Here is a 12,982-nt window from a genome sequence, read left to right as displayed (position 1 = left end):
CAGTGTCGAAGACGGGAGCTAGATCAACAAATGCCACAGATGTTTTCTGCTTCATTTGGTATCCTGTCTCTATGAAGGATGTGAGAGGCAATACTTGGTCGCAGCAGCTTCGCCATGGTCTGAAGCCTGCCTGATCAACTGGAACGTTCTCTAGTGTAGCGCTGCTTATTCTGTTATATGCTAGCCTTTCAAAAAGCTTTTAGCAGCTGCTAAGTAGGACAATGGGGCGATAAGTTACTACCTTGTTGCTGGGTTTGCCAGGTTTCAGAACAGATATCATCTTCGCCTTTTTAAACTCCAATGGAAGTTGACCAGTCAGCAGGATGTCAGTGAAGAATTCTGCCAGCCATTTCTTAGCTTTTCCTCCCATATGGATCAGGAATTCTGGATGGACACCATCGAATCCAGGCTCCTTAAGAGGTTTGAGGTCCTTCAGTCCAGAGCCAATGTCTGAAACTGTGAAGGGATGGGTATAGTCAGATGAGGGAGATGCCTTCTTTTTCAGGTCACGAAGCTGTCGTCTGATATTTCTTGTATGTTTCTTGTCAGGAGGTACTCTCGAGGTAGTAATGATGTGGGAAGCAATTTTGTCTGGTGTTACTTCGGAATTTTTTCTGCATACTGGTGGACTTCCTCCCAGTTTTCTCAGAAAAATCCATGCTTTCCTGCTCGAGTGGGTAAAGTCCATATTTTCTACTGTTTCTGCCCATTTCTGCCTCCGAGACATGTCCAAGCGGGACAATAGTTCCGTAGCTATCTCTGGGTCACCACCTTGCTGGAAGTGTTGGTACAGTATTTCACTTCCATCATTCCATCCTGGAATATACTCTTTTCGGTATCCTCTTGACATACACTTTTTAGCTGTAGCTGTTACTGCACCAATGAAGCGTTCATAGCTATTATGTGATAGAGGTATCCATCGAATGGTCTTATCCAGTTCCATTGAAAACTTCATCCGGTCAGCTTTCTGGAAATTCCATCGAGCACGCGGATTTGATCATATGACAGGAACCGCGCAACCAATTTGTATTATTACAGGTCTCTGTTGGCTATGAGGAAAGGCATCTATCATTTTCCTTGTGGTGTTGATGGAAAAGCCAGTTTCGTTGCTGCTAACAAAGCATAAGTCAGGATTTGAATCCTTGTCCCAAGCAGCTGACCTGAAAATGCCTCATCTTTGGCATCAAACACTAGATGAAGATTATTCTCTTCGACCCATTCTGCAAGTATGCTCCCATTTCTATCATTTTGAGAGTACTTACAAAGTTCGTGGTGACTATTGAAGTCTCCTATGTAAATTGCAGGATGTACTGCTGTCTGTAGGACAAAATCGGGCCATGTTGTTTTGGGTGGTTTGTAAACATCCGTAATAGTAATGCCGTGCAATTGTATGACAAATGGCTGTGTAAATCACAATATACTTATTAAGTACATTACAATTTTATGGTATGACAAGAATTGCTGAAAAATGGTTCAAATCCTTTGACAGAAAAAAGAGGGTGTCAAGCATATTAAGCAATCAGGCATCATCCAGCTGGGTACCAATCACATGTGATGTGCCTCAGGGTTCCATGTTAGGGTCCTTACTTTTTCATGTGTATATCAATGGCCATTCATCGGTAATATTACTAGATCCCAAGAATTTTTCGTTAGCAGATGATACAAATATTGCAATAAATAGTAAACCGATTACAGCCTTAGAAACGTGGTCTAATGAAATTTTCATGGACGTTAATAAATGGTTCCCAGCAAATTCTCTCTCACTAAACCTTGAAAAAACAATTTATATGCAGTTCAGAACTTGAAAAATGTTTTCAGGCAGTATACGCCTAAAATACGTCGATAAGCAGACAGAAAAAGTTGATAGGATTAAGTTATTTACATTACAGCTTGATAATAAATTTAATTGGGAGGAGCATACCACAGAACAGCTGAAATGCCTCAGACATAGATGATATAAAAAACAAAAAAGCTAGCGTACTATGCTTACTTTCTTCCCATAATGTCATGCAGGATTATTCTCTGGGATAACTCATCAGGCCAAGCTAAAGCTTTCGAAGCCCAAAAACGTGCAATACGAATTACTTGTGGTGGAAACTCAAGAACGTGCTGCAGAGGGTTGTTTAAACAACTGGGGATACTATCTACTGCCTACCGATATAATTATTTCTTAATGACATTTGTCGTTAAAAATATACGTACTTTTAACAAGCAGCTCAGTTCATGGAATCAATACTAGAAACAGGAATAACTTTCACAATGATTTAAGGTCACTTACTTTGTTTCAAAAAGGTGTCCACTTTTCAGCAATATAAATTTTCAACAACATGCCAGCAGCCATCAGTAAAATAACTAATAATAAAATTCAGTTTGAGAAGAATCGAAAAGATTTATTGGTGGCCGACTCATTCTACTCCACTGATGAATTTCTTAGCAGAACTGACTGATGCGTATTTTTTATTAATAAAATCACATAATCTGTAAACTGCATGCAATCTGACTTCTGTACAGATTTGATACAGTAATGTGATCGTTGTAAATAAGATCTGTAAAACGTTTTTATCTGATATTTTTATTTGAAGGTCTGTGGCTACAATAGCCTAATTATTACCATGTGCATCGAAGTGTATTGAAAATTTTATATGTGATGTAAAGTTTCATATCTGTTTCAAACCTAAATATGATTATAAGATTTTTTTTGGATAGATTTCACATCCATAATTCAATTTCATCTGGGATTTGTGGAAGGTACATTAGCATTACAGATATTGTATTCTTGTTTTCTATCAAGTTCTACATCCCAAAGGATCTCCTTACTATGGATTAATGGGAACGAAAGGTACATAAAATCCATTGGCGCGATGCAAAGCGCTACTCCTCAGCGTGCTCTCACCGTCATTTAAATTAATAACATTTTCTCGCGCTTCCATCCACGTCAAGTAATTTAATATTTGCTCTTTGGCCCATACCTAGTGGGAACAGTTGTGTGGTTGCCGCTTCTGTCGTTATGCAGGGTAGCGTAGGAGGAATGGTCAAGATTCAGCAGTTTGACACGAACGACCATTAGAAGCAAGAAGCTTTATGATACGGACATATGCGCTATTCTGAATGGTTTGTTAGATATAAACGTTTAATGTTCATTTGTTTCTGGACTAGAGGTGTTCGTACATATCTTACACACCCAACATCCTTGACATTTTGTTTGCTTCATTGCTTTCAGTCTCTTTGCTCAGGGTGCCTTTCCCCCCATTGAACTATCACGTGATATATGAAGATGGTATCGGCTCTTTCGGACATGTCTGAAAGAACAGATACCATCAGTGACCATGCGGTTCTCTTAAAACGAAATGATAAGAAAATCACGAACCTAAACTTCGACAGGCGTTGATATACATCAGTGGGGAGAGTTGAAAATGTGTGCCCCGACCGGGACTCGCATCAGGGATCTTCTGCTTACATGGCAGTTGCACTACCCATCTGAGCCACCGAGGGCACAGAGGATACTGCGACTGTAGGGATTTATCCACTGCACGCCTCCCACGAGCCCCACATTCCCAACCTAATGTCCACACACTACATTCTTAGTGCCCCTGCCCATTACTCTCATTACTCGCGGCAGACAATCTCACCGAGTCCCGTAAGAGTTCGGGCAATGCGTGTGTATCCAGCACAGAAGGAGAAGGTCCATGGCCGGTTAGCCTTAACTATATGAAGCCGCACGTCCGATCGTTTCGATAGCCAGCCGTGTTCCTAACAATGGTGTGTCAGCCCCAATGCTGCCTGTTATTCAAGTCTTTCTGGTAACCTTAGTCGATGTCACATTAGCGGTGGGTTGCTTTTTTGTGACCAACACGGACGTGCTATGCAACAGTCACAGTCCATGTTCGTCTATGCCTCACTTGAACTCATATCAGTAAGCTGAATTAAACTTCAAATATCTCGTGATTATCCAGTCGGATCACGATGCTGTTTCCACCAAAAACTTATTGTAATAAAATTGTCTATACATCCAGAAATGATTACACCTATTTATGCCTTTCCTTGCTATTTTCATTTATTAATTTATTGACTAGTAGGGCGATGAGCGTGAAAAATGAGCAGAAATACCGCTGCTCCGTATTACTACGACATGAAGTGCCACGTTGTCAACCATGGTACCCAGAAACCTCCCGAACCTCGCAGAAAAGGTATATGTCTGAGTCTTTGGTACCAGTGGCCACACTGGAAACTACTTAATTAAGTGATTCTGTGCTCAGGAGAAGCAAGGTGACACTGTCACTTCGCACAGAAGAAGCGCCAAGTAGGCTACATGGACAATTTCACAACGAAGAATACAACATTAACCATATTATAAATGACATGTGGAATAATCGAGTCTACTGCCGGATGTTTGTGTCGCTCTGGCACAATATTTCGGCCTTGTAACTCGTTGCCTTCTTCAGGTGCTACCTGAGACTGCCGTATTGGAGGATCTTGTCCAATATTTATGCCCAGAGTGCGCTGGGTGTTTTCTTTGCCGTCCGCGCCCGCCTGGAACTGCTGGTAAAGTGTTGTCTCTTCCCCGGTGCTCCCTCAGATGTCCGCACCCTACTTGGTCGCCATCTGTGGCAGCTCTCTGAGGCCCGTCCTGTGTCGGGCGTTCCCATCGCGATTCGCGCCCGCCTGGTGCTGCTCCTTTGATTTTGGCCCCTCCCTGATGCCTTCCAAGGACGTCCGCGCACGGTTCGTCCACCATCTGTGGTCGTGGCAGCTGTCTGGGGCCAGACCCACGTTTGGCGTTCCGTTCCTGGTCCGCGCCCTCTGGGCGCTCCTGACTGGGGTGTCGGCACTTCCCTGGTGCTCTAACGGTCGTCCGCGCCCGGCTCGTCCGTCATCTGCGGTCGTGGCGGCTGTCAGAGGCCCGTCCCGTGTCGGGAGTTGCGTTCGCAGTCCGCACCCGCGTGGAGTTGCTCCTGCGGTGTTACTACTTGTTGAGGTGTTTCTTGGTTCCTTTCGTTGGGCCCTGATAAGCTCCAAGGCCGGACTCCACGCCGAGCTGAGCTGGTAACCACTGTCTCGGTTTATTAGGTTGTCTGTGACCTTGATCTCGATGGCCTCCTTTATGACACTGTCCCAAATCTTGGCGTCTGTGTCACAATTTTGGTGTTGTTGTAGTCCATCGAGTCACTGAGCACCAGAAAGTGCTCCGCTATGGCAGATTTGGTTGCCTGTCCGAGTCTGGTGTGCCTCAGGTGTTCTTTGAGCCTGATGTCTACCGTCCTGGTTGTCTGGCCAATGTATGACTTTCCACAGTGGCACGGAATGTTGTAAATGCCTGGTTTACGTAGCCCCAGGTTGTCCTTCACACTCCCTAGCATTGTCCCAATTGTGGAGAGTGGACTCAAGATACGCTTGGTATCACATTTTGAATGTATCCTGCTGATCTTTGCAGAAATAGGTCCAGAATTTGGCCGGTATGACACCTTGTTCGCCTCGTCTGGCTCCTCTTCTGTACGCTGTGGTTGGCCGGTAGCACGAAGTGCCCTTTGGATGTCTGTGGAGGAGCATCCATTACTGCTGAACACCAGCTGTTGATGCTCTATCACTGTGGCCAGACTTTCTGTATCTGACAGAGCTCGAGCCACGTGAACTAAAGTTTTCAAGACTCCATTCTTCTGTGCCAGGTGGTGGCAGGTACTGGCTAGAAGGTATAAGTCAGTGTGGGTGGGCTTACGATGCATACATTGCCCCAGAGAGCCATCTGCCATCCTTTTGACCAGGACATCCAAGAATGGGACCTGTCCATTCTTCTCTAGCTCCGTAGTAAATTTTATACTCGGGTGGCGTGAATTTAAATGTTCCAAAAAGTCATCTAGCTTCTCCCTGCCATGAGGCCAAATGACAAAAGTGTCATCGACATACCTAAGAAACCACTTGAGTTGGTAAGTGGCTGATGAAAGTGCCTCCTCTTCGTACCTTTCCATGAAAAGGTTGGCTACCTCTGGTGATAAACGGCTGCCCATTGCCTCTCCTTCCGTTTGCTCATAAAATTGACCCCATAAAGAAAATATGTTGAGATCAGTACATGCTTGAACGGGTCGAGCAGGCCACCATCGAACGTCTCTCCAATGATATTGAGTGAATCAGTGAGTGACACTCGTGTGAAGTGCGACACCACATCGAAACTGAGTATAATGTCAGAGTCCACGGTGTGTAACTGCCTTAGCCATTGTAGGAAGTCCTCTGAGTTGCAAATGTGGTGTGCACATTTACCCAGGAGTGGCAATGGGCAGCCCTTTATCATCAGTGGTAGCCAACCTTTCCTTGGAAAGGTACGAAGAGGTGGCACTTTCATCAGCCACTTACCAACCCAAGTACTTTCTTCGTTATGTCGATGACACTTTTGTCATTTGGCCCTATGGCAGGGAGAAGCTAGATGAATTTGGGGAACAACTAAATTACGCCACTGAAGTATCAAATTTACTAAGGAGCTAGAGAAGGATAGACAGCTCCCATTCTAGGATATCCTGGTCAAAATGAAGGCAGAAAGCACTCTGGGGCAATGTGTGTAAGCCAGTAGCTGCCACCAACCAGCACAGAAGAATGGAGTCCTGAAAACTTAAGTTCATGTTGCTCGAGCTCTGTCAGATACAGAGAGTCTGGCCACAGAGATAGAACATCTACAGCTGGTGTTCAGCAGAAATGGATACTCCTCCACAGACATCCAAAGGACACTTTGTGCTACCGGCCAACCACAGGATACAGAAGAGGAGCCAGAGGAGGCAAAGAAGGTGGCATACCTGACATATACTGGACCTATTTCTGCAAAGATCTGCAGACTTCTTTCGAAACGTGATATAAAGTGTATCTTCTGTCCACCCTTCAAAATTGGGACAATGCTAAGGAGTGTGAAGGACGACTTGGGGCTACATAAACCAGGCATTTACAACATTCTGTGCCAGTGTGGAAAGTCATACATTAACCAGACAATCAGGACGGTATACATCAGGTGCAAAGAACACCAGAGGCACACCAGACTCGGACAGGCAACGAAATCGGCCATAGCGAAGCACTGTCTGGAGCTTCATCGCTCAATGGACTACGACAACACTAAAACTGTGACACAGATGCCAAGATTTTGGACAGTGTCATAAAGGAGGCCATCGAGATCAAGGTCACAGACAACCTAATAAACCGAGACAGTGGTTACCAGCTCAGCTCGGCGTGGAGTCCGGCTCTGGAACTTATCAGGGCCCAACAACAAGAACCAGGAAACTCCTCAACAAGTAGTAACACTGCAGGAGCAGTGCCAGGTGGGTGCGGACCGCGAACGCAACTCCCGATGCGGGACGGGCCTCTGACAGCTGCCACGACCGCAGATGATGGACGAGCCGGGCGCGGACGACTGTCAGAGCACCAGGGAAGTGCCGACACCTCAGGAGGAGCGCCAAGCGGGCTCGGACCACGAACGGAACGCCAAACGTGGGTCCACTCCCAGACAGCTGCCACGACCACGGATGGTGGATTAGCCGGGCGCGGACGTCCGTGGGAGCATCAGGGAGGGACCCAAACCTCAGGAGCAGCACCAGGCGGGTGCGGACCGCGATGAGAACGCCTGACACAGGACACACCTCAGAGAGCTGCCACAGATGTCGACCAAGTAGGGCGCGGACGTCCGAGGGAGCACCGGTGAAGAGACAACACCCTACCAGTGGTGCCAGGCGGGGGTGGATGGCAAAGAGAGCACCCAGTGCACTCTGGGCATAAAAACTGGACTAGATCCTCCAAAAAAAAGTGAATGAATCAGTGTGAGAATGCGTTAACTGTAATATGTATGAGTGTGTACAAGGTATATAACGTGTGAATGTGTAAGCGAATGGAAAAAAATTAATTACAAAAGAATAAAAAAACAAAAAATAAAAAATATAATTAAAAAGAAAAAATAATATCATCCAGACAATATTTTTTTAATCCTTTCAAAGCACAAAAAACAAGACAACTAAAAATGTTTTTATTATTGAAGGAGTACCTGCATGGTTTGAACTTTCATTTTCAGACTGGGCAATCCTAGATGCCCCAATATATTCTATAGCGGCCAATACGGCAGTCTCAGGTTGCACCTGAAGAAGGCAACGAGTTACATGACTGAAATATTGTGCCAGAGCAACACAAACATCCAGCAGTAGACCCGATTATTCCACAAGTCAATATCTCGCCGGGAAAGCCTGAAGAGCCGGGAAAGCCTGAAGACTTTATGGGGAGCAGATGTACCTTAATATCAAGAAGCTGGTTAAGCTTCGGCTGAGGAAGGGGAGGATGCTGAGTTGTCTCAGTTTCCTTCTGAGATGCCGAGAGGAGGATGTAGTTTTTGTCTTTGCCAGGTTCAAGCATCATGTTAACACCAGAACGGCGAACAGAATCAAACACCGAGCCAGCCTCACGCTGGTAAGACAAAAGAGTGCCTGACGTGCGCCACCGCCTAGATGTCACGTCCAGGGGTTTGCTGTATCTCCACCTTTCCATAGCAACTACCATGACCCAAGAAGACTGGGACCAGGTTGATGGTGGCCTTTGGTCCTTGTCTAAACTCACCATGAGGAAATCAACAGCATGTGAACAGGCCAAGTTTGAGCGCCTTAGTAAGAAGGTACAACAGAATGCAGACACATGGGCAGGAGTCAACCTGAACGACAAGCAGCTCGATGAGCCCACCTCAAAAGCGCTCAGGAAGGGCCTCAATTTTGCAGTGACTTCCAGAAGCGTACCTGTTGTAGCCTTCATCAGTTCTGTTGAGCAAATCGTCAACAAGCTACCTTCCAACGTGTCTGAAGAGATCCGCAGGGAGACCTGCAGGGCACTCACCAGGACGAAGCCCCCCAAACCCTACATCTCGAGCGAGGAGAGGGTTGCATTCAGGCAGCTACGGGAGAATGACGGCATTGTAGTTCTGCCAGCTGATAAGAGTAACTCCACAGTAATCTTAAACAAGTTGGAGTACGATAGGAAGGTACAACAACTTCTGGAAGACACCGCTTACAAACCACTAGATGGCGACCCCACTGACAAAGTGAACAAGAAGACCCGGAAGTTGCTGAAGGAGACAGGTCTACCTCAACAGGTCATCAAGAAGCTTCATCCCAAAGCACCTGTACTGCCTAGACTCTATGGACTCCCCAAGGTCCACTAGGAGGGGATCCCTCTTCAACCTATTGTCAGTAACATCGCCACAGCGACATACATCACTGCACCATACCTGAAGAAGATATTGGCACCATACGTGGGCAAATGTGCACACCACATTCAGAACTCGGAAGACTTCCCACAACGGATAAGGCAGTTACACACCGTCCACTCTGACATCATAGTCAGCTTAGATGTGGTGACACACTTCACATGAGTGCTACTCACCAATTCACTCAATATCATTGGAGATAAGTTCGATGGTGCCCTGCTCGACCTGTTCAAACATGTACTGACCCCAACATATTTTCTTTATGGGGGTCAATTTTATGAGAAAATGGAAGGAGTGGCAATGGGCAGATGATGGACGATCTGGGCACGGACGACTGTCAGAGCACCACAGATATAGAACATCTACAGCTGGTGTTCAGCAGAAATGGGTACTCCTCCATAGACATCCAAAGGGCACTTCGTGCTACCAGACAACCATAGGGTACAGAAGAGGAGTCAGAGTAGGCGAAGAAGGTGTCGTACCTGCCATATGCTGGACGTATTTCAGCAAAGATCAGCAGAATTCTTTCAAAATATGGTATCAAGAGTATCCTCTGTCCACCCTCCAAAATTGGGACAATGCTAGGGAGTGTGAAGGACGATCTGGGGCTACGTAAACCAGCCATTTACAACATTCCGTGCCAGTGTAGAAAGTCATACATTGGCCAGACAATCAGGACGGTGGACGTCAGGTGCAAAGAACACCAGAGGCACACCAAACACGGAAAGGCAACCAAATCTCCCATAGCGGAGCACTGTCTGGAGCTCGGTCACTCAATGGACTACAACAACACCAAAATTGTGACACAGATGCCAAGATTTTGGGACAGTGTCATAAAGGAGGCCATCAAGATCAATGTCACAGACATCCTAATAAACCAAGACAGTGGTTACCAGCTCAGCTCGGCGTGGAGTTTGGCAATGGGACTATCAGGGCCCAACGAAAGGAACCAAGAAACTCTTCAACAGGTAGTAGCACTGCAGGAGTAACGCCACGTGGGTGCGGACCGCGAAGGCAACTCCCGACGCGGGACGGGCCTCTGACAGCCGCCACGACCGCAGATGATGAACGATCCAGGCTCGGACGACTGTCAGAGCACCAGGGAAGTGCCAATACCTCAGGAGGAGCGCCAAGCGGGCGCGGACCATGAACGGAACGCCAAACGCGAGTCCTGCCACGACCACAGATGGTGGACGAGCCGGGTGCGGACGTCCGCGGGAGCATGAGAGAGGGGCCAAATCCTCAGGAGCAGCACCAGGTGGGCGCGAACCGTGATGGGAACGCCCAACACAGGATGGGCCTCAGAGAGCTGCCACAGATGGCGACCAAGTTCGGCTTCCAGAGGGGTCACTCCACGGTCCATCTGCTGATGCGGCTGGTGGAAGAGGCCATGCGCGCCCTGGAGAGTCGGGAATACCTTGGGGCGGTGTTCCTCGACGTCTGCAGGGCTGTCGACTCTGTGTGGCACGACGGCCTCGTGTACAAACTATTAGTGCATGGGGTCCCGACGTCGCACGGGGTCCTACTCCGATCGTATCTGGCCGACAGGACTTTCCACATCCGCCTGGACGAGGGGGCGTCCACGCACAGACCCATCCGTGCTGGAGTGCCGCAGGGGTCCGTTCTTGGCCCGCTGCTCTATTCCTTATTCATTGCCATTGCCGGCACTCTACGCCGACGACACAGCGCTATTCGTGCGGAGTATGAAGGCAGCCGAGATGCGCCGCCTGCTCCAGCGTGGATGTGAGGCCCTTGGTGCGTGGTCGACAAAGTGGCGCCTGAGGCAGAATGCGGCGAAGAGACAGGCAGTGGTGTTCGCATGAAGACCACTGCCACCAGATCTTCCGCCAGTCACCGTCATGGGAAGCCCCATCCCATGGAGCAAGACTGGTCGCTACCTGGGAGTCATTCTCGATCAGAAGCTAACGTGGAAAGCCCACATCGAGGACGTCAGGGGCAGAGCAATAGGGCGCCTATGCGTTCTGTACCCTCTGCTCAACCCGTCGTCTGCCTTACCTCCCCACCACGGCATCACGCTGTACCTGGCGCTGGTTCGTCCAGTGCTGGATTATGCGGCCGTGGTGTGGGGCAACGCAGCCGACACACACGTCAACCAGCTGCAGAGGGTGCAGAACAGGGCGCTCAAGCTCGCTCTGCGCCTACCGAGGCTCTATTCGACCGCTCGGCTACACCGGCAAACCGGCATCCCCTTCCTCCGCGACCGATTTAAACAATCGGCGCGGGTCTTCTACGAGCGGACTGTACAGTTCGACAATAGGCTCATTAGGGACTTGGTCCATCCTATTCACCACAGGCCAACCACGCGTTGGCCTGACCTGTTACGAGAATAATGTCTCGCGACAGAGAAAGGACAACCCCCCCCCCCCCCCCCAGAAAACCCTTCATGCAAATTCGGACCGCGAGGAAGCCACTCCACAGAAATAGGATTATGCAGGAATAGCAGTATATGCTTAGCCTGCTCCCAACACGAGTCAGGGCAGACTCGTATGGATAAGTGACAGTGACAGTGACAGTGGCGACCAAGTCGGGTGCGGACGTCCGAGGGAGCACAGGGGAAGAGGCACCACCTTACCAGCAGTGCCAGGAGGGCGCGGACGGCAAAGAGAGCACCCAGGGCACTCTGGGCATAAATACTGGACAAGATCCTCCAATACGGCAGTCTCAGGTAGGACCTGAAGAAGGCAACGAGTTGCATGGCCGAAATATTGTGCCAGAGCGACAAAAACATCCGGCAGTAGACCCAATTATTGGCCCTGAGCACTATGCGACTTAACTTCTGAGGACATCAGTCGCCTAGAACTTAGAACTAATTAAACCTAACTAATCTAAGGATATCACACACATCCATGCCCGAGGCAGGATTCGAACCTGCGACCGTAGCGACCCGATTATTCCACATGTCAAGATCTCGCCTGGAAAACCTGAAAAGTTACATATAATAAATGTTAAAAGGGACTAAGCGTTGCATTCAAATGGCTCAGTCGTATAGGGGGAGACATGAGGAAGTATTCGTCGGTGTCTTTGAGGCACAGATATTACTGAATTTGATGTATAACTGACATTGTACAGGCCAATGTTTTGGCATCTAACGTTTGTTAGCATTTAATATGGTTAGGGAATGAACCTTCAGTCTACATGTATAGTTTTTACCCACAACGTCTGCTAGCTTGTAAGTCATGGAAGGGGGTTAGCAGTAAATCGAGCTGTTCTTTGTAAACTGAGCTAAGGCATAAGTACATTTCTATCACTACCAAGGATTTCGTAGGCGCCCAAGTCATCTTACATGGTCCATCGGTGTTTTGCGGTGGAGTTTTGACCTTCACTCTCGCTAACAAGGATACGAATGAACACGGTAATGGCTGGGTCACCGTTGCTCTTGTACATGGACCAAAAGTCGATAAAGTATAAGGGCTAGATAATTTCAATTCACGTGATGTCATTGCTTATCGGACATTTTAGATATGTGAAATTTACAACAGAGATAAGGGTTCATCGTATTACATGTCGACTATGCCTTTGGTTCTCAGGACCAGGAATCGTCGTAAAATAAATGAATCGGAAAATGTCCCAGTGTGAGTGAAAGGTGTTGACAACTGTAAAAATATCGCACTCGTTAGTGATCTGACTCATTATTATAGAAATTAAATAAAGTTCCCTTCCTTATCCTTGAACCTTTTATATTAAACAGGTTTGCTCGTGTGGGATGCTGTTTAGAAAAGCAACATTTAGCAGTAACCGTTAGGTACCATC

Source organism: Schistocerca piceifrons, chromosome 7, assembly GCF_021461385.2.
Source record: "Schistocerca piceifrons isolate TAMUIC-IGC-003096 chromosome 7, iqSchPice1.1, whole genome shotgun sequence".
In the NCBI taxonomy this organism is placed as follows: domain Eukaryota; kingdom Metazoa; phylum Arthropoda; class Insecta; order Orthoptera; family Acrididae; genus Schistocerca; species Schistocerca piceifrons.
The sequence above is the reverse complement of the archived record's forward strand: the minus strand, read 5'-3'. Positions refer to the sequence as shown.